Raw genomic sequence first — 23806 nt, 5'->3', positions numbered from 1 at the left:
TTATTTAACATTGCATAGTCAGTGAATATCTCAACTTAACTGCGAATCTGTCAAAATTTTAAGTTGACAGCATTTTCTTTTTAGAAGTAAGACTACTTTATTTTTACAGACATAAATATTTTAACTACCATTGGATTCCTGTATTATTTTTGAATTTTGCTTTTCTTCTTTAATCAACTGATATTTGTCTATTTCATAAGAATTTGCCTGACATTTAAGAAAAGCTCTTTTCCAGCATGTTACAGACATGCATTGGTGGGAAACTAATATTTTGATTATGAAAATTTAATACTAATTTATATATTAACCTTAAAACTATTATATATTTCTTATAATAACTGCCAAAAATATAGTTAAAAAAGGTAACTAAGTCCCAGTTTGCCTTCCAGGAGTCCACAGGAATTAAGGAGAAATAGAACTCACACTGCTCTCTCAGAAGGAAGTAGCAACAAAAAGAAGGAATTGTGGCATAGCCATCTTTATTTCTAGAAACTCAAATATAATAAACACTCATTAAATTTTTAGTAAATGAATTTCTAAAGGATAAATGTAATAACATTTAGGTATAATGCTAAAAATGCATTTGGTATAGTTGGTATACAAGATCAATTTGTGTTAATGATTATTAAACTTCTTAGCCATTGTTATTACTGTTTCAGTATAAGGTTACATGTAAGGTGACACTGAGCTGTCTTGACAAGTTAGTGTTTGGTCACAAAATATTATCTAGAACAACACTATCCAAGAGAAATATGCAAGTTACATACTATATAATTTAAAACTTTATAGTAAACAAATTATAAAAGAGTGAGCAAGTAAAATCCAAGACTGGATTTTTAAAAGTAGAAACAAAAATCAAAGGCAAATTAAAGTGAACATGTAAACAGGTATATCCTGACCAATAAATAAATAAATAAAATTCCTCAAGATCATTCAATGAGTATATAAAGTTAAGGAACTGTTTTTTGCTCTCATCATTTTAAGTTCTGTCTCACAAATGTACCTTAATTAATCTGATTGTACAGAGGTCAGTTCTCAGGCTTTCACGTATGTACATACACACATACACACACACCAAAAACAAACAAAATAGTGAAACTGTCGAAAGAATTCTTTAAAATGTGAACAGTAGGCAAAATAATACAACTTTTCTTCCTAGAGGAGATAATTAGTAATAGAAAAGAAGCCCATATAAAGATACTCAGCATGGCATTGTTCATAACAGAAAATAAATTTAAAATCCTAAGATCGAAGAATACTATTTAAGTAATTATGACTCCTAAAGTGAGATTTTATAAAAATTTTAACAATTACTTTATATGGTTTTCATAAACATAGGGAATGAGGTTAAATTTTAAATGAAAAGTAAGTAGAAAGTGATATTTACTGTGAAGATACATTAAATCTCCCCAGTTATCATAAAACAGTAATACTCATCTCTAGATGAAAAAAATAAATTAAAAAATAATATGTTAAAAACTTGGAAAATTCAAAGTGATGGTGACAATATAGCAAAATGGAAATGGCATGCACTGTTGGTAAGAGGGTAAACTGGTGCAGCCATTTTAAAAATCAGAAACAGCAGCTAATAAAATCAAATATGTAAAAATTCTGTATATTGCTATGTTATAATCTCACTTGTGATTATATCTCAGTGTAATTCTCCTAGAGGCAAAGAATGAAACATGTATGAAGATTTTCTTCCCAAATTATGTTATCAAGAAGTTTGTGGTAATCTAGGTGCTTAATAGTGGATATAAAAAATTAGCAATAGTTAGGTAAGTTGATGTTACAAGGAATAAAAGTAATAAATAGAATTGTATCTATAGAACAATATTTATTTGAGAGAGAGAGAGCACAAGACGGGAGAGGGTAAGAGGTAGAGGCCGACCCCATGCTGAGCAGGGAGAGGATGCCGAATTTGATCCTGGGACTCCAGGATCATGACCTGAGCAGAAGGCAGTTGCTTAACCAACTGAGCCACCCAGAGGCCCAGCATTTCATATTTTCAAATATAACGAATGCTGAATGACAGATTAATATACATAGTTCTTAAAATATAAAGATCTCTACCTTTTCATTATAAATGTTATTTTTTGTAAAAATAAATTATACCATCTGAAGAATATCAGATGCAAAAGATCAGCATACATTTTAGTTATAAGCCCCTGTCTTGTGGTACACTTGAAGTTCATATACAATCCATCTTCATCTACTATTTATCTATGCATGCAGCTCTATGCATCTTTTACTAATACTTAATTTATACTTTAACATTCTGAGTTGAATTTATGTTGCCTTAGTCTTGGTATCACACATTTAATTCAGTTTGTAAATGTTGGGATTCTTGCCAATGCTAAGAACAATTAGGTTACTTAAACTAAGTGATAATTTTCTAATTAATTCAATTAAATACTCATTTAAGTGTAGTTGGCTTGAGGGAGTATAATGTTAAAAATCTATAGCTGGACTTGTAATCTGGCTGTGTGCCTAGAAACACTGAACTGTGATATTAAGTAGTCACATGAGTAACTGGGAACAAATGGAAAGAAATATTAAGCCATTGTGTCTAAAAGCAAAAAGCTTACACATTGAATAGGAAGCTATAATTTGTCTTTGATTCACAGTTTAAAAGCTTAAAAAATCTGTGAAGTCTAAAACACAAAGATTGAGATTTGGAGCTTTTCTTGCAGAATAGAATTTGTTGTAGATGAGTATCAGTGGGAGTCTGATCTGGAGTCAGAGATTTGCAGGCAGGGTGCTTAATGGGCTATCCTGGGTGTGGACACCAGTAAGGGAGTGTTAGAAAGTAGCAAAGGGGTTCTGGAGTTGCCTTGACCCTACAGAGTTGGCCTGCGCTGAGCCTAGGAGGCTAGACATTCATAACCAATCATTGGTGAAGACTGTTAACCCCAGGGCATTTCCTGAAGAGGGACTCCCCTGGGTTCTGGTAGCAGTCAAAATTTCCAGTAGCTGAGGGAATGATTGCTGGAAATATAGGAGCTCTAGTCTCTGAATACAAGTATTCAAATCCTGTAAGACATTTTGAAACATAATAATAACTACTAACAGCACTTGTGTTTAAATTAAAAATTTTTCAAATTTAAATCCTAGTTTTTCTCAAGACAAACATTTTTACCTTTTCTTTAACTTTCTTTAATTTTTAAAGCTAACTTTAACTTTAACTAACTTTTCTTTAACTAGTAAAATAAAAGTAAACCCATTCAAATTCTCTTTCATTAAGCAATATACCTCAACATCTTTATCAAAAATAGCCTAAGAGTGAGTCTATTTCTGAATTCTCTAATCTACTTATTTGATCTATAAATCTATTCTCCCAACAATACCGTGACTTGATTATAATAGCCTTTCTCTAAGTGCCAAAAGCAAGGGTATAATTTCTCCAAACTTATTTCCCTTTTGTTTGGGCTATTCTAGATATTTTGTCTTTATATACAATTTAAAATTAGCTTTTCATCCTAAAAAGAATCTATGACCATTTTGAATGGAATTATATTGAATTTATTGATCAACTGGGACAACTGTCATCTTAACAATATTGAGACTTCCAATAAATAGCCTTACTTACCTTTTCATTTAATTTGTATCCTTTAATTTTTCTTCATGCGATTTTGTAGCAGTTAATTTATAAGTGCAATACTTAAATATATATAATGTTCACATATATGTCATCAAAACTATGAACATTGAATATTGGTACCAAGAGCAGATAAAATTATTGATTTTAATGTGTGCTTCTATATCAACCTCTCAATGGTCGATTATTTTTATCATTTGCTATTGCATTAAAATTATGTAATATAAGTAGCCTCATTTACGTATCTTGTTCCGCAGCTTGAGTATGTACAGTGGATAAAATGGCTGACATTCTTCCCTAAGTGGTCTTCACGTGGGATTACAACCTCAAGGAAGATAGACCAGATTTGCTCAAAAGATGGCAGTATTCTAAGAGACTTAGCAAGGTTATTTGCATTATGTTTTCTGATTTCCTATTGGTCAAAGCCGCATAGCCAAGCCCTTAGTAATCTGCAAGGGAACTGCACAAGTGCATGGATACCAGAAGACATGGTGTCATAACAAATTATGCCCAATTCTCAGTTGTTTACAAAAAAAAGTTCTCTTCCTTACTCACATTATATACCCATTATGATATGACTGTAGTTCTACTCCATGATAAACATCACTCTGGGGGTCTAATGGACAGAATAGTCCCAATCTCAAATTTCATTCCTATTTCATAGGCCAAAGTAAATTATTTGACCATTCATACTTTAACATGGAACATTATTCTGCCTTGCAAGAGGGATACTTCACACCAAATATGTGTGTGTTGTAACATGGTATAATGTGGTTCATACACCTCCTTAATACTTGATAAGATCTAATTTATTAATGTTTAGCTATCTAGATGCAATAAAATGGTATCACACTATGGTAGTACTTTTTATTCATCTGATTGGTGATTTGTCTTAGAACATTTTTATAGATTGACTTGTCATTTATGTTTTCTTTACCATTAAATGCTGATTTATGTTTTTGCCCATTTTTATTGGGTTTCTATCTTCTGCTTATAAATTCTTTATTATTTTTCATTATATATTTAAAATATATATTGAGGTATAGTTGATACACAATATTATATTAGCCTCAGGTGTACAATAGAGTGATTCTCAGTGCTCACCAGGATTAAGTGTAGTTGCCATCCATTGCCATACACTATTACAATATTGTTGACCATATTCCCTATGCTATACTTATCCCTCATGACTTATATGACTTATAACTGGACATGTATAGCTCTTAATCTCTTCACCTATTTCACTCATCCCCCATTCACCTCCCCCTGACAACTATCAGTTTGTTCTCTTTATTTAAGTGTGTCTTGTTATTTAGATTCCACATTTAAGTGAAATCACATGATATTTACGTTTCTTTGTCTGATTTATTTCACTTAGCATAATATCCGCAAGATCCATTCATACTGTTGCAAATGACAAGATTTCTTCTTTTTTTATGTCTGAATAATATTCTATTATATATATATAAATAAAATATTCTGTGATATAATTATATATATATATATATATATATATCACTCCTTTATCCATTCATCTATCAAGGGACACTTGTGTTACTTTCATATCTTGGCTATTGTAAATAATGCTGCAATAAACACAGGGATGCATGTATCTTTTTCAATTAGTGGTTTCATATTCTTTGAGTAAATACCCTATAGTGGAATTACTGGATTTTTTTTTTTTTTTTAAACTCCATACTGTTTACCATAGCAGTTGTGACAATTCACATTCCCACCAATGGTGAGTGATGGCTTCCTGTTCTCATCCTTGTCAACACATGCTTTTTTTGTCTTTTCTGATACTAGCAATTCTCACTTGTGTGAGGTGATATCTCATTGTGGTTTTGATTTGTATTCCCTTGATGATTAGTGATGTTGAGCAAACTGTATAATTTTGATATCAATTTTTCAGAAATATGGATTTATAAATGTCTATCATATTTACAATGTATTTTATTAATAAGTTATTCATTTGGATTAATTTTATTATTATTTTTCATGGTTTGCACATTTGTGATGTTATAGTACTTTTTCTAACTTGAATTTAGACTGTGGTGCATTGTTCAGAAAAGGAAAAAAAAAAAAGATTGCGATTATTCCTCTCCCTGAATCATGCATTTGCAATATGACTTTGTAATTGCACCTAACAAAGGTTGACTATCCCCACTTCTTACATCTGTGCTGCCTTAAATTGTTTTGTTACTTCAAAAGTGATACTCTAAAGGGATACTCTATGAGTTCCATATCAAGGCATTAAGAGGCTTTGAGTTCTCCCAGTTATTTTCTTGGAATCCTGCCTTTTTACTGTATGAACAGTCATGGGCTAATGCTACATGTTGAGAGACAAGTAGTTTAGCCACCCCAGTTGCCCCAGTTAATATCTCTAGCCAATCTCCAAAAGCAGATCCACTTAACTGACCAGTAGCTGACTTCAGATGCACTGGGTTTAACTAAAATAAGAAGAACCAATCTTTTGTGCCCAGCCCAAATATCTGACCAAGAAAATCATAAACCAAATGCATGACTCTTGCTTGAAACCAGTTAGTTTTGCTTTGGTTTGTTATATAGTAAAAGCTGACACCATGTTTTAAAGACATTCTTCTGTCTTCACATTAAAGTTTTATAGATTGTCATTTTTCACTTAACTTTTTAATGGTTGGACACAAAATGTAGTGGACAGGGTTGTGTAGAGATCTAGTTTTCTTCCTATTTTCTCTACCACCTGTCATTTAATCATCATGTGCATTATACTGCAATGCTACATTGGTAATATAAGGAGTGCATGAAGTTGAGTCTACTTCTGGAAGCTCCCCATTTGTGTGTGTGTGTGTGTGTGTATCAGTTAGTCTATCTTGAATCCTTCTACATAGTCTTAATGAACATGATTATAAAATACTTGAAATCTGGTTGAAGAGTCACCTTAACTTTGTCTTTATTCTTCTTCAAGGCTACCTTGGTGATTATTATATATTGAATTATGTCAAATCCACTCCATGGTTATTTATTTGTTTTAATTTCATCAGGCTTCTGAATTAATATAGGGAGAATTGTTATTTTTATGATACTTAATGGAGAACAAACAACTTTAAATATGGTCTTCTGACTATCAACAAACATGATATATTGTTCTCAATAGTTAAGGTTCTTAAATTGTTTCTTTAAAACAATGTTTAAATTTCTCTATAGAAGTCCTACAAGTATATTACTATGTTTATCCTTCGAAAATTTTTATTGTCTTTTTAAAGTGTATATTCTTATAAATTTATTTTCTGTACAACAGGAATATAATAATTAATGGTTTATACTTATGTAACAAAGTTGTTGATCTACCTTTTTAATTATAATAATTTATTTCTACATTCCTTTGAATTTGTTATGGACACAATCATATTATTTGCAAATAACGAGACTTTTATTTTATTACAGTGACTATAATTTATAAAATAATTTTGTCTTTCCAAAATGACAATGATTGTTGATGTGATAGTAGCAATATTGATTTTATTTACAAAGTAAGGAGAAGGTTTTCAATGTTTCACTATTAAATACAGTATTTGCTGTAATTATTTACGTATTCATTTGCCAGGTTAAAGAGGTTCTGTTACATTCTTAATTTTAAAGGTTTTCATGTGTAAGTCTTCAAATCAGTGTTAATGTATAACGTGTTGGATGACAGACTTTAAAATAATCATAAATGTAACTTTCTATTTTCAAATTTCCTTTAGATTCTGTCCATTTGAAAATTAAGTTTTGATGTTTGATATCACAAATTTTGGGGGCACCTAGGTGGCTCAGTTAGTTAAACATCCAACTTTTAATTTTGGTTCAGGTCATGATCTCAGGGTCCTAGGATAGAGCCCCACGTCCAGCTCTGCGCTTACTGTGGCGTCTGCTTGTCCTTCTCCTTCTGCTCCTCCCCCCAGTTTGTGAGCTCTATTTCTTTGAAATAAATAATTAAAATCTTAAAAAAAAAATAAAATCACAAATTTGAAATCGTAAGTAGAAAAAAATTAGAACCTATACAATATTTGTTTACATACTCAGAAACACACCAAAAAAGGTATAATGTTTCCCCATGACAATTGCAATAAAAGTCCAAATGATAATATATATTTTCTTAAGTAGGTTGTAAAATCCAGTTTAGCTCTTGTAACACCAATAGCAATAGTAAAGCAGGATAAAAGGTACCATTAACTATGAATAGACAAAGCACATCAGAAAAGAGAAATTTTTCTTTCCCTATTTTCTGATATGTCTTAGGATACCTGGGTGGCTCAGACTGTTAAGCACCTGCCTTTGGCTCAGGTCATGATTCCAAGGTGATGGACTCTAGTTCAGCATCAGGATCCCCGCTCAGCAGGGAGCTTGCTTTTCCTTCTACCTGCCACTCTCCCTGTTTGTACTTGCTCTCTACTCTCTCTGATAAATAAATAAAATCTAAAAAACAAAAACAAAAACAAAAACAAAACAAGCAAAAGCACCTTACTTTCTGATACATCGTTAAATCAATATTAGTTGGTAAAAGTGGCAAAAGTCTTATTCTGCTTTTTTTTTTTTTTTAAAGATTTTTTATTTATTTATTTGACAGAGAGAAATCACAAGTAGATGGAGAGGCAGGCAGAGAGAGAGAGAGGGAAGCAGGCTCTCTGCTGAGCAGAGAGCCCGATGCGGGACTCAATCCCAGGACTCTGAGATCATGACCTGAGCCGAAGGCAGCGGCTTAACACACTGAGCCACGCAGGCGCCCCCTTATTCTGCTTTTTATACTAATTTGAGAATACAAAGAAATATAACAATCTCTAAAAGACAGTTTTTCTAAGACAGTCACAGTCCAGTCAGTATATATGTATAGTTAGTAGTCCGTATACTTCTACACAGAAACAAAATGAATCAAGGAGACTGTGACTTGGTCAAGGTCACAAATATATTACTATATTTAATATTTCTATGAAATGTGTTTATCACATTTAAGATGTGTAGGAAATATTCTGTGTTGATTAATGAAAAGAATGCTCTTCCCTGGTAATCTTCTACAGTGAAAGGAGAATAAAGTAGACGTCTCAGAATTACCAATGTATGAATAACACTGAACAGTCGGAAATCGAACTTATGCAATGGAGATGCTGAGTCACAGCTAAAAAGTGATATATGAAACTCTTAATGGCCCTTAGCAAGACTATCTCTTTTTTCTTGTGCCAATAACCCAAAAGATGAAATGTAACTCACTGTGAAGGACAAAAATAAAGGTGTCAGATATGATATGTTAGTCCTGAAAATGAGGAAAAAGGGCACTTTTTTGAATATCATATTAATAAAAATGATTAATTCCTCTCATCCCTTCTCCACCATATCTAGAACAGTAATTTCAATGCATACAAATCCAGTGGTTTTGGGCGGTGTCAGTCATTTTTCTTCACAAAATGGATTCATTGTAACTGAGTTATTCAGTCTTGGAGGTGCTAATGACTCACTGAATTGTGTTTTGTTTACAAAATGGTATTTCTATCACTGAAAGAAACAATGACAACCTAAATTCTTGTTCATCACAGCTACTACATATGACCAACTGACAAAGAAAAATGAACTCATTGTGTGACCTTGGATAAAACATTCTTCCCTCTATAAAATATTTCTAGTTTCCATTTTAAAGGGAATATATAAAGTTATATAAAAATTGATCAAAGTTTTAGGCAGTGTTCCATAAATGTACTTACAGCATACATTAATAGCAGTAGATTAATAGGTTAGAGTTTCCACATAAGAATTCTAAATCACATAATCAATCCTAAGGCATTTCTCCCCTTAACAACAACAAAATAGCTTAAAACACAATATAGCAGGGATTCTAAGAGGACTCTGACCTGAAATTGTCTCCTTTACTTTACAGTAAACACACACTCTTCTGAGTCAAATGACAATTTGAATTCACAGGCATATGAAGTCTTGAGTTCTAGGTAAAAAAGGAGCTATTAAGTTGTTTTCATCCCCATTTTTTTTAGTAATTGCCTGGAAAACAGTTTATAGAGATTTGTCTCTTGTTTATCCCCAATTGAAATTTTAATAATATTTAACAGTAATATTGGGTAGTTTCACTAACGCAAAAATAAATTGAGTGCTGTGGCTGAATCCTCTCCTTTGGAGAAAACATGGAACACAGAGAGATGGGAATATTCCTTTATGTACACCACTGGGGGTACATTCTATCTTACTCTTTTGGTGGTTGGGTTTCTACCACTGCAAGACCATCACAACTTTAAAATTAAGCCTCAACACATAGCAAAGAATAGTAACAGCAATTGAAAAAGAGGCCAAACAACATAAATGAAAGAGTAATACTAATCTACATAAATATTAATAACTAATGTTTGGCAGTGGAAACCACATCTATATGTAGATAATAAACATTATATTTTTATACACTGAAAAAAGAAAGACAGGAACAGAACATAATCGTCAAGTGACATGCGCAGAAAATTCACTTAAAAAATTCAAATCTTTAAACATAGTAGTATTCAGAAAAACGAAAATAAAGGTAATAAATGTTGACTCATTATTTTTTTAAATATTTTATATGTATCAAATTGTTACATTTTATATGTGTCAAACTTAAAAATTAAAAAAATACAGGTGTTCCTGTTTCTGGAGATTAATAGAAAATGATGCTCATATATTACCTGTAAAAGTGGGAATTGTTTTTAAGAGAAGCAAATAAACAGCCAAAATAAAATTTATTTATTTAAATTAAGAAAAATAAATATTAAATTAAAAATTTTTTTCTGTTAAACACACATTCTATACCAGGATATCTACTCCTTAGAAATAAAACACAATTGTATGTTGACATATGATTCAAAACATTAATTCCAAGCATTTGTAATGCATGGAAAAAGTGGAAATAAAGTAAATACTATTATAAGAAGGGTAACTGAGTAAATTGAGGTATATCTTCACTTCGAACTATTACTTTGTCATTAAAAATAATTAATTCCACATAGACCAGTAGACCTAGAAGTATTTCTATAAAGTATTATACAATGAGAACAGAAAGAAGATTGTGAAAATTATTCTACATAAAGGACATTAGCTAATTAAAAACCCTATGTATCATCTATATAATTAAAATATATTTATGAAGTCTCCTTACTAGATACTTTATATGAGTTACTTGGTGGAGTATTGGTTGAATAAATGGGTAGGAGTTAGCAAAGAGAAGAAAGAAAAGGGGAAAAAAGTACCATACAAAAAATCAGCAAGTTTGGTTTTTAAATTTAAGTTAAATATGTATATTAAAAAAATATGCAGAGCAGATGGCTTTGAGATAGTTCATTTTTAAATATTTACTGATACTCATTTAATTACACAAATGTGGAGATGTGGCCTTTAAAATTCACAATACACTTGAAGAATAAGTCAAAAAGTTGTTTTTGATACCAAAAGGGCAGTGAAGGTACAAAGTGAAACTCCAATTTGACTACTTAAGTGAAACTGACCAATGGTGAAATGTGTTCTCATAAAATTTACATATTAATACACTTCCCCCCCCCCAAGAATCATGGGGAATCATTTATGTGAGCCCTAGTCTAATTACAAAGTTATAGACTATTGAGATCCAAGTCATCATGAGGCCAGGAATCAATACCTTAGGCAGAATGAATAACTAAGAGAAAGACACAGTATGATAGAGAAAGAAAAGGAAAACATGGAAATTTGTTTAGGTCTCCTCGGAACCTGCATTTTTAAGAGACTGAACTGCTTTTCAAAAAAGGAATCCCCTAGTTACAGTAACTCAAGCTACCATGTAAGGGCCTGGGATATGATAAAGATGGCTTTGTTTTGGAGAAAAATCTTAGATTTGATATATAATTGGAAAGATGACTTGGCATCTGGGTGGCTCAGATGGTTAAATGTTTGCCTTCAGCTCAGGTCATGATCTCAGTCTCCTGCAATCGAGCCCCAGTGTCAGGCTCCCAGCTCAGCCAGGAGTCTGCTTCTCTCTCTGTGCTCTCTCTTACCCTCTCAAATAAATAAATAAAATATATATATATTTTTTTTCAGTTAAAGAAAGATGAGAGAGGGAGAGAGGAAAGGGAAAGAAGGAGGAGAAGAAGAAGGAGAGAAAAATTAAAAGAAAGAATTTTTTTTTTAAGAAAGAAATTCTTACTGTGGTATTAAAGATCAAAATTCTGGAAAATCAGAATGTAAAACTGGACTCTTAATCTCCAGACACCAGGGCCCCTTGGAACCAGTTTCTTCGTTAAATCAAAAGCTAACAACAGAGTCTAAATCATGATTTTTTGAGTCAAGAACAAACAAATAACAAGGTATACAATTGCGATTAGGGACTAATATAACCTTTGCTAAGCTTAACCATATGCAGCTAAGCAAAATATGCCTAATGTTTTTCCTGGATTTGAAAAAGTTTTAATAATATATGTGGATGTGTTTGGGGTGTCCAAGCATTGAACTTCCAGTTGGATTGAAAGTAGAGAAGGAAGCCAAATGCACCAAAGACTTAAATGTTCTTTTAATACCAATTTATGTAACTTACACTAAAAGTAAATGCTAAAATATATTTAGTGCCTATGTGCAAGGCGTCATTCTAAGTCACTTATTTATATTAATTCATTTAACTTTCCATCTCCCTAAGATGTAGGTACTATAATCACCCATATTTTATAGACAAGAAAACCAAGGCACAATTAAATGACTTGGACCCAGGTCGTATATCTAATACTTGGTGGAGTTGAAATTCAAACCTAGGCAAACTGGTTCAAAATCATGTGTTCTCCATCATTACAGTGAATGCCATCCAAGGTGGCACAAAAACTGGATGGAAAAATATAGTGTATTTAGAGAAGCCCTTGGATACAATATAAGAGAGGGACAGGGAAAACCTCCTCTTTCTGTCCAGAATGTTTTATGAGAACAGAACAGTGTTAGGGATAGGAATCAAATCAGTGTATCCTAGCTTCCTCACTTGGGACTCCAAAAAGGTATGCAAGAAGGTCAAGACATTGGAAAGGGGAAGGGGAGCTCTAAGTGCACAGCTCCTTGCATGTATGTACACCTTGTGGATATGCCAACTTTTTAGAGGCCAAACAGGAAAACCACTAGCCTGAAGCAGTGACAGTTGTGTCACAATGGTATTGGAAGATGAAGACAAGTAAGTGAGCCTGACTTGCCACAGAACTGGACTGATGAAACAAGAATGAGATTCCAGAAATCACTGAAGCATTGCTGAGGGTATAATGAGGTACAGTCACTCAGGATCCAGTAAAAGCTTTAAGTCACAATGCACAATGAATATGTCACATGTAGGGAATTCAAGATGCAGACAATCATCAAGGCCAGAGATTCCAACAATGAGGGTTAATATAACAATCCAAAATATAAGAGGAGTCATAATTCAGAGTTACAGGTGCTGTCTTGCTGTATGTATCTGAGCAAGGTTATATTTTAAAGTAAACATTTAGTTACAGAAATAATTGGGGACTGATATGCTTAGCAACTTACAACCATTTTTCCCTCATTCCTTCAAAAGGTCTAATCTAAACAATATTACCCTAAAACTTTAAATTTTACCATTTCAAGCTCTATTCTAGGAAATTAATGAAAATGATTGCATGAATGTATCTTCATACAGTATTATCAGCAACAATAAGAAATGATGATGACATGACGTCATGGTTTTACAGTCTGAAAGGTGCTTATTTCTATTCCATGCATAATTAGGAAATAAGTGTATTTCTCATATTTAGCCAAAGCAGGTACAAAACACATCTGGGACTTCATTTGTAAATGTATGCTCATTTTGACATACTACAAGTGGAGAAGTATATAAATAAAGCATAACACATAAACAGGGCATGTAAACTTGGATCTATCCTTTCTGTATATATGTATAGAACAGGCACCTCTGAAGTGGGAAGGCAAACACCACTTCATTATTAAGGGCAGGCATGGAGTAAGCTTTACATAATTAATAGTGCCACTGAGGTAAGATGAGGCATGTTGTCAGGTGAGGCTCCCATAGAGAAACATTCATGAATCAGAAAGATCTGGACTCACTATAGGTTTTATTACAAAAGAAAATTTTGTTTTATGTTTCTACCTACTTAAAAAAGAGACATAATTGAAGTAAATTGGGAGTTACATATTTGCATGGTTTACCTGGAGACCTTTTGGGAATTGGAGAATATATGCAGCCCCTCACTCTTAAGGCAGAAGGAGTTATCCATCCCTATAAGAGAGAGAAGTCAGCACCATTCCAACAGGAATCCCCTCTCTACAAGTGCTGTCCCTTTGCATTATGATAACCCTGTATTTTTCATCCTATGTACAGGGAAAGAAAAAAAAAAAAGCCTGCATTGCAACAATTATTAGAAGTGGGATTGGTGAATTCCATTCAGACACCCAGATAATGGAAAAGGTCGCCATATTAGTTTTCCTAAACAAAACAAAACCTACCTCAAATTGCACTGTAATTGAGTATCAAGAATCTATATTCCTGGAAACTTTTCTTGAGGGAAAAACTTTGATTTCTACATTATATTCATAAGCTTTAAAATCAGACAGACCCAGGAACAATTATTTTCACTTAGTAATTATTAGCTATGTTTGTTTAAGCATCATTTTGATTATATAAAAATTGAGATCTATAATGCACATTCAGTATTATTGTGTGAAATCCAAGAGGTAAATTATGGAGTACTGACACTGGAGAACATTACTGAGGCATTCAATGCATGGTACCTATGTATTTAAATATTTATCTTTTTCTTCCTATATATCTGAAGTATTTTCTCCCTGTGGTTTTTGAGAAATTTTGAATTCACAATCACACATTTTCTTGGATTTGACAAAGAATTTACTTTGAGATCAACTGTATTCGAATGCTGTTTCATTCACAGTGTATCTGAAAGCAATATAAAAATATTCATCTCATCCCTTGATTTTTGTACCTTGATAACTACCTACCCCTTCCCAGATTCACTTAACTACAAGAGGAAAACAACTAATTTTTACACTATGAAAAAATAATTTGAGGATCTTTTACTTATTGGTGCATGTTTGTTTATTCAGTCAATGATTACTTATTAATCATTCTGTGCCAAAAAGAGTGAGTGCTACTTTCCACAATAAGAGATTAAAATAGAATAATCTCTTCAATGTCACTAAAATTTGGGGTACAAAAAAGACATTAAAACAAGTTAAACAGTTACAGTAAAAAAAAATCACTATTTTTATATAGGAATTACCATTTTATGCTATAGGAATAGTAGTAAGTTCGATCTAAATTCCCCAAAAAAAAAAAAAAAAAAAAAAAAGATGGTCAAGGTGTGACCTGAAGAATGAATGTATGACTAAAAGTTAACTATATAAATGGAGAATGGGAATGGAAAGGGTTTCCCTAGCATACAGAGGAAGTATCTGGGAATAACACTGGGCTAGGAATAACACTGGTATTCACTGTTATTTCAGAGACCTATCTTTATGTCAGATCCCTTTAAATCTTTCATACTACTCTTACTACAAATTGAAATGCCTTAAAAACTCTTAAAATTCTCTGCCTATAGGTGAAAACCCAAAAGACTCCACTCCAAAACTGCTAGAACTTGTACAGGAATTCAGTAAAGTGTCAGGATATAAAATCAATGCACAGAAATCAGTTGCATTTCTCTATACCAACAACAAGACAGAAGAAAGAGAAATTAAGGAGTCCATCCATTAAAAATTGCACTCAAAACTATAAGATACCTAGAAATAAACCTAACCAAAGAGGCTAAGAATCTATACTCAGAAAACTATAAAGAACTCATGAAAGAAATTGAGGAAGATACAAAGAAATGGAAAAATGTTCCATGCTCCTGGATAGGAAGAATAAATATTGATATATATAATATATTTTTATATATTATAATATATTTATATATAATATAAGTACATATTTATAAATGAAAATGTCTATGCTACCTAAAGCAATCTACACATTTAATGCAATTCCTGTCAAAATACCATCCATTTTTTTTCAAAGAAATGGAACAAATAATCCTAAAATTTATATGGAAACAGCAAAGACCTCAAATAGCCAAAGGAATATTGAAAAAGAAAGCCAAAGTTGGTGGCATCACAATTCCAGACTTCAAGCTCTATCACAAAGCTTCATCATCAAGACAGCATGGTACAGGCACATAACAGGCACATAGATCTATGGAACAGAATAGAGAGCCCATAAATAGACCCTCAACTAATCTTCAACTAATCTTCGACAAAGCAAGAAGGAATGTCCAATGGAAAAAAGACAGTCTGTTCAACAAATGGTGCTGGGAAAACTGGACAGCCACATGCAGAAAAATGAAATTGGACCATTTCCTTACACCACACACAAAAATAGACTCAAAATGGATGAAGGATCTCAATGTGCGAAAGGAATCCATCAAAATCCTTGAGGAGAACACAGGCAGCAACCTCTTCGACCTCAGCCGCAGCAACATCTTCCTAGGAACATCGCCAAAGGCAAGGGAAGCAAGGGCAAAAATGAACTATTGGGATTTCATCAAGATCAAAAGCTTTTGCACAGCAAAGGAAACAGTTAACAAAATCAAAAGACAACTGACAGAATGGGAGAAGATATTTGCAATCGACATATCAGATAAAGGACTAGTGTCCAAAATCTATAAAGAACTTAGCAAACTCAACACCCAAAGAACAAATAATCCAATCAAGAAATGGGCAGAGGACATGAACAGACATTTCTGCAAAGAAGACATCCAGATGACCAACAGACACATGAAAAAGTGCTCCATATCACTGGGAATCAGGGAAATACAAATCAAAACCACAATGAGATATCACCTCACACCAGTCAGAACGGCTAAAATCAACAAGTCAGGAAATGACAGATGCTGGAGAGGATTCGGAGAAAGGGGAACCCTCCTACACCGTTGGTGGGAATGCAAGCTGGTGCAACCACTCTGGAAAACAGCATGGAGGTTCCTCAAAATGTTGAAAATAGAACTACCCTATGACCTAGGAATTGCACTACTGGGTATTTACCCTAAAGATACAAGCGTAGTGATCTTAAGGGGAACGTGCACCCGAATGTTTATAGCAGCAATGTCTACAATAGCCAAACTATGGAAAGAACCTAGATGTCCATCAACAGATGAATAGATAAAGAAGAAGTGGTATATATACACAATGGAATACTATGCAGCCATCAAAAGAAATGAAATCTTGCCATTTGTGACGATGTGGATGGAACTAGAGGGTATCATGCTTAGTGAAATAAGTCAAGCAGAGAAAGACAACTGTCATATGATCTCCCTGATATGAGGAAGTGGAGATGCAACATGGGGGTTAAGGGGGTAGGAGAAGAATCAATGAAACAAGATGGGATTGGGAGGGAGACAAACCATAAGTGACTCTTAATCTCACAAAATAAACTGAGGGTTGTGGGGGGAGGGGAGTTTGGGAGAAGGGGGATGGGGTTATGGACATTGGGGAGAGTATGTGCTATGGTGAGTGCTGTGAAGTGTATAAACCTGGCGACTCACAGACCTGTTTCCCTGGGGATAAAAATATATGTTTATAAAAAATTTTAAAAAATTAAAAAACAATTCTGCCTATAGGTAACACCACCACCTCTTCACTTCTATTTTATTGATGTGGCAACCCTTCTTGATCTCTGAAATAACAATGAATACCAGTGTTATTCCTAGCCCAGTGTTTGTCCCCAAATGGAATGTCAACAGATGTCACAAAAATGCAATGATCAATTATGGTCGATACTATTATAAAATTTTCCATGGGAAAAGAAATTCCATGAAAACTGTAGGTTGAGTTGTGTTCCTTTCTAACTAAGGTATTCTATTAATTCCTACTATATTATAAAAAGTTTTCTTGCAAAAGTTGTTTACACCGAGGGCTTGTATCCATACCTTTAATAGTAGATTAAGTGTTTAAAATTCAAAAACACCTCATCTCCTACTACTTTTGGTTAGAGAATAAAACATATCGATGTTTAAAAAAGTGCAACTTCACTAGTATCTTCATAATTTTAGTTCCTATTTACATTTCTGTCACCAATTGTTTTTCCCCATTTATTTCAGATTACATCTGGGAAGCATTCCTGTGCAGCGAATGCATACAGAGATTAGTTAGTATTAGTTAGATATCTTCCTTCAGTTCTACCTGTGCCATGTTGGGCAAGTTATGTGCCCTGCCTGAGGCTCAAGGTTCACATCTGTAAAATGAAAGTCTTATTTCTAACTTTGGTATAGCTAGAAAGGTTAAGCCTTTTTTATATAAAACTGGGTTCTCAAAATGTTTAATGAATCTTGGCACAGAGGGAAAGATAAAAAAACTAGGCACAGGGTTTCATCCAGTGGTCAAAGAAGCCAGTAGAACATTTGGGAATCTCACAGAGCTTAACAAAAAAAAAAAAAAGGAAAATAGAATTTGAGACTGCCAAAGTAACCAGAACTTGCCTGGTCAAAATCTCAGGGAGAAGGAAAACTCAAGAAATGAGTCCAATGCACTATTGAATTCTTAAGTTGTGCAGATAAAAAAAAAAAAAAAAAGCAAAACAAAACAAAAAACAGAAAGTGAATGATAATCAGAGTGAACTGTTTAGTGGAATCATGATCCTGAGGGGTTTCAGGCTGTTTAAGGAGGAGAAGCAGTAGTAAGCATCCTCAGACTCTAAATTGGAAAATTACATCCCACTCTGGGAAGACCAAATGTAGGCTAAGACTTAAAAAAAACTAAAACAAAGGGCAAGGTCAGCCAGAGAATTGATTAGATTAATGTAAATTAATCCAGTATGGCTGCCTAAAGTGTATAATTGAAATTCTCTGGAGGAAAATAAAATTTATCCATAATCTGCATAACTTTTCATTAATAATATTAAGCATTCAAACCCAAACTACCAGACACACCACTAAGCAAAACCCAGGATATAGACATAATATAAATTGACTCACTGATGATCTAATGATTGTGGTTATCTAGCCTTAGGTTAACAAACTTTAAAATGAATTTCTTTATAAGTAAATATGTTTACAAAAAATCATTCATTAGCTTGCTATTTGTGCAATGACAAATCACCAAACACTCTAAAACATCACAAATTCATTATCTTACAATTCTGAGATCAGAAGTCGGGTATCATAGTGGGGTTAAAATCAACATGTTAGTTATATTCCTGGTAGGGGCTTCAAAGGCTTCTAAGGATTCCTTCTAGAAGCTTCAGGAAAGAATCACTCCCTGACCTCTTTCAGCCTCTAAAGACTAGGGGCATTTCCTTTGTTTATGGTCACAAAACTCCAGTCTCAGCTGTGTCTTCTCATTGGCTTCTCCTTCCTGACCTCCCATAGCCTTGTGCTTTCTTGGCACACACCCAGGAAACAGAGAATAACCTACCTTTGTCAAGAATTTTAATCACATCTACAAAGTTCCTTTGACCATGTCAAATTGTATATTCACAAATTCTGGGATTAAGGGATGAATATCTTTGGAGAGCCATTTATTTAGCCTACCACAGATGCTGAAAGGTATATGGATATATATATATATTTTTTTTTTTTTCCTGAGAATAAGAACTTATAAATAAAAAAATCCAGTGGAAATCTAAACTTAAAAAAATATATTTACTGCAATTTTAAAATAAAAAATTAAAATTAAAAGTAATAGTAACAGCTAACTGAAAATAAGAGAAGATTAGTAAACTAAAAGGTCAGTAGAAAATGTCCAGGCAGGAGCATACATAGAACTGTAAATGGACAGGAAATAAACACAGCAAAAAGGCCCTATGTGTGTGTAATTAAAGTCTGGAAACTATGAAAAGCAGAAGAGAAAATGGAAGAGAAATATACTTTAAGAGGTACAGATTTTTCAAAGAAATAATAAGCACAGACTAAGAGAAATCTATGAAATATACAAACATGAAATAGAAATTAAAATATGAAATTGAAAACAATCACTTACAAGTATATGATTTTAAAAACTAGTAAAACAACAACAACAACAAAAACCTAGTAAAAATCAAATACAAAGAGAAACAGTGAGTGAAAATAAAAGCATATTCCCTTCAAATGGGCTAAGTAAGACTCTTGGATTTCTCAAAAGAATTTATGGATGTCAGAAAGGAAAAAAAATGAAATGTTCTCAAAGTCCTTAAAGACTAATCTAGAAGTCTATGCTTACTGGGAATATCCTTTCAATGTTGAAGAAAAAAATAAATTTCCAGACAACATTCAACATACTAACAAAAATTATTATTTGTCATCATATTTCCAGCATAACTTTAATTTTGATGCTAACATGATAAAGATGCTCTATATTTAACACATATTATGTAACACACACTATGTAAATATATACATATATGTGATATATTTACTATTATCTGTGAAGAAGTGGATGAACATTTGGAGAGATATTTTATTTCACTTTTCTTCCTCTGCCACCATATCTAACACATTTTCTACACTTACACATACTATTTTAACTGAATAAAAGTAATAGCTATGAAAATAGCAATAACAGTAATAATAATTATCATTGGAATACTTTTTATATAATATATACTGCACTGGACTTTGTATTTTACATTATTTATTCTATAAAATATCCTCTTGATAGAGAAACTATTTTCATATTTTATATAAAGGAGCCAAAAGGAACCAAGAAGAACCAAAACTGCAGTTTTGAGATGTTAAATCATGTAGTAAAAGTCTCAAGCTGGTAAGTGGCAGAATCAGAAATCCAAGCAAAAACAAAACAAAACAAAACAAAACTACCAAGCTCAATCTTTTAAATATCTATTTATAGCAATTATATTTCTGGGAAAACACATGGGATCTTCTTGTCTTGGTACCTCTGACCTCTCTACTATATTTTCTGCCTTCACAATTAGGGCAACATTTCTTCTCACAAATGACCAAGTCACCAGCTCCTCTGAAGGATAGGTTCTTAAAGTCTGCTGCCTAACTCAAATCCTGATTCCTTCTACTTACTGAACTTGAGATGGTATAATTTACTGTAATTGAGAATGCTAAGTTATAACTGTATCCTTGTTATAATGACTGAATAGCTTCAAAGCATTTATCATAAAGGTTTTGTGATAAATGGATCTGACAAACAAAAGCTCAAATAGCTTTTTGTTTTGTTGTGTTTTAACATTATTTTCGCCTTCATGGATTTTTTAAAATAAACTACTCAAAAATTAACAGATCTCCCATTGCACATCATTAATAAAGCAATGGAGAGAGTTCAACTGTTCCTTTTTCAAACTATTATCATATTAGGCCACTTTGAAAAGATGAACTTATTAATAGAAGACATGGCTATGTAAATGATGTAAACCAGTAAGTCAAATGTGCAAATTTTATAAACCTGAAAAAACAAGTGACTATTTCAGAAAAGTTCAATTGAACAGGTAGCAGGTAGTAACAGCAAACACTGTCATAACACGATACCATAAAGAATTTTCTAAGTGTTTCACATGTGTTAACAAACTGATCCTCAGCATAACCTGGGAGGTCCATACTATAAATACGTTCATTTCACAGGCAAGACAACCAAGGTACCCAGTTGTTACATAACTTGACCGCAGTAATTCAGCTGAAAAATGGTAGATAGAGCTAGAATTCTTGTCCAGGCACTCTGGCTTCTTAACCACTATGCTAATATTAACTATGCTTAATAATAATATATTTTACAGGGGCGCCTGGGTGGCTCAGTGGGTTAAAGCCTCTACCTTCGGCTCAGGTCATAATCTCAGGTCCTAGGATCGAGCCCCGCATCAGGCTCTTTGTTCGGCAGGGAGCCTGCTTCCTCCTCTCTCTCTGCCTGCCTCTCTGCCTACTTGTGATCTGTCTCTGCCAAAGAAATAAATAAAATATTTAATCTTTAATATATATATTATATTATAGATTATATATATTATATAATATACTATATTATATATATATAATCTTTTATATATATATATATTTTTTTTACATGCTGAACATATGAAAAGAACTTTTGTAAAAAGTTTTCTATATAGCCCAGGGATTATAAACACCAGTTACTGTCCTGAACTTCAACCCAAGACTGTATCACTGTAGCTAAATTTAATGGAGTCAGTCAGTGCTGGAATACTATCTGCTATTGGACACGGTGTTTGTCACTTTCTCTGAGACATGTGGCAACGTGTCACTGACAACAATGTGAGTCAAATATACCATATTTTAAGATCACGGGATTAAAAAAAAAAAATCCTTGGGTAGCTCTAGGGAGCAGGTACGGCTGTGGAAGAGAGGGAACATGGCTGCGGAAGTGTCCCTGTGTGACTTGTAAGAAAAAGGAAACAAAAAAAAACTTGAGGTAGCACGCTAACCTCTTCATGAGAGTGCCTAGATATTATGATAAGCGAGCTGACTTTTTCCCTCTCCAGGACAAAGCTTCAAATCTCCCTTAATCGAGCTTTCACGTCATGCGAAATAGATCTCAAACTTGAGCAATCCTAAGTAGGTCTTATTCCAAACGTATCACAATGAGATAAAGGAGAAGTGAAGGGGGGGAGGGATATCTGAATCATATATTTAGAACTAAGAGTTTGGTTTTTTTTTTAATATTTGAATAAAAAATGATCACATACACAGATAATTCTAAATTCTTCATATGTTGTGCAAAATTATTATATCTAGTACTTCAGTCATGTCACCTTTAGTTTTGATCCTTACAATGTTCCAAATCCTTGAGGACTAAGAGCAAACTTTGGAAGAATTTCTTCTCCAGAACCTCTCCCTCAACCCCTTTAATTTATTCCTTCACAATAGTCTGTTTGCTGAGTTCAGGGATTTGTCTTTGGTTTTGTTTTTGATTTTTTTTAAGGTTTTATTTACTTATTTGACAGAGATTGCAAGTAGGCAGAGAGAGAGGAAGAAGCAGGCTCCCTGCTGAGCAGAGAGCCCCATGATGCAGGGCTGGATCCCAGGACCCTGGGATCACGACCTGAGCTGAAGGCAGAGGCTTTAACACACTGAGCCACCCAGGCGCACCAGGGATTAGTTTTATATCTTATTTCTGTCTTTTGTCATCATTTTGGAAAACATTTTTATCGATATGTGTGCCTTCAAATAGTTTTAATTTGTTGCTTCTAATCTGCCATATTTTGGGACAGATGGGGAACAAACAATTGAGGTATTTAACTACAACTAGAGGAAGTACGGGCTTTTATGGGTAGCTGCAAATTTTCTGTCTGTGTTCTGTAGAGATAAGGTTATCTCCTAGGTAACTACCAGATAACTGATGTTTCTCTAACAGTTTTAAACATTTCTAAATGTTCTACTTTTTTAAAGATTTTATTTATTTTACAGACAGAGAGAGCATAAGCAAGGGGAGCGGGTATCAGCGGGAGGGAGAAGCAGGAACCCCAAAGAGTGGGGCGCTCGATGAGGGGCTCAATCTCAGGACCCTGGATTCATGACCTGAGCTGAAGGCAGATGTCCCAGAATGAATACAAAGTAAATTTTATTTTATTTTATTTTATAATTTATTTCATTTTATATTTTATTTTTCATTTTGCTATTTGAATACCTGAAGAGAATTTTAAAGAAAATAACATGGTGACAGTTCTTCAGGAAAATCAAACAAGTACAACTTGACATAGTTTATATTTGTTTCTTAAAAAACTTCTTGAAGATTTACTTTATTACTAATAATACAGTTCTAGCTAACCTTAGTTTTAAGCTGGTAAAAAACAAATTATTCCTTTGAACTAAGGTATTTGATGAGGAAAATACTCAAGATTCACAGCTATTTGAAAATTACAATCAATATTCTATCTTTTTTCATTAATTATTCTAGCATTCCCTAAAATATCACAGAAGTAGTAATTATAGACATTGATTCGTTTTTGAACTGAATTTTAATGTTGAGGGAGTGTCCTCCATACCCAGAAGCAATGATTAGACCCCAGCTGGGAGTCTTACAATTCAGCTCAATTCTGACTCTGTCCAGAAAGAGCATCAGATTCCACTGGCTCAAGAATCAGCCCTCTAAGTCTGTACTAGCACAGTGCACATTTCAGACACCAGTTGCAAGAGTCATCTGTGACCAACCAGCTATAGGATAGCAGTTCCAATGACCCCCAACCCTCCTCCTCCTTGGACTTCAGACACGGAGTCACAAATTCAGGTTGTTACCTGTACTTTTAAC

At 33.4% G+C, this 23806-nt stretch overlaps 1 long non-coding RNA gene across 3 annotated transcripts in view; it reads right to left on the bottom strand.

The window, feature by feature from the left end:
- The window catches only part of LOC132015744 (uncharacterized), a 224458-nt gene that overhangs the window by 101238 nt on the left and 99414 nt on the right, over window positions 1–23806 (bottom strand). The window lies entirely within an intron of this gene.

This window comes from Mustela nigripes, chromosome 1, assembly GCF_022355385.1.
Source record: "Mustela nigripes isolate SB6536 chromosome 1, MUSNIG.SB6536, whole genome shotgun sequence".
Lineage (NCBI taxonomy): Eukaryota > Metazoa > Chordata > Mammalia > Carnivora > Mustelidae > Mustela > Mustela nigripes.
This window is presented reverse-complemented; position numbering and strand designations above follow the sequence as displayed.